The following is a 372-nucleotide window of genomic DNA, read 5'->3' on the forward strand; positions in this document are numbered from 1 at the left end:
AGTCGCAGAGCTAGGCTGTAGAGTCACAGAGCTAGGCTGTAGCCACAGAGTTAGGCTGTAGAGTCACAGAGCTAGGCTGTAGAGTCACAGAGTTAGACTGTAGAGTCACAGAGCTAGGCTGTAGAGTCACAAAGCTAGGCTGTAGAGTCACAGAGCTAGGCTGTAGAGTCATAGAGCTAGACTGTAGAGTCACAGAGCTAGGCTGTAGAGTCACAGAGCTAGGCTGTAGAGTCACAGAGCTAGGCTGTAGAGTCACAGAGCTAGACTGTAGAGTCACAGAGCTAGGCTGTAGAGTCACAGAGCTAGGCTGTAGAGTCACAGAGCTAGGCTGTATAGAGCCACATAGAAAGAGAGCCACTATCAAGTCAACTA

Source organism: Oncorhynchus kisutch, unplaced genomic scaffold (assembly GCF_002021735.2).
Source record: "Oncorhynchus kisutch isolate 150728-3 unplaced genomic scaffold, Okis_V2 scaffold2879, whole genome shotgun sequence".
Classification (NCBI taxonomy): Eukaryota; Metazoa; Chordata; class Actinopteri; order Salmoniformes; family Salmonidae; genus Oncorhynchus; species Oncorhynchus kisutch.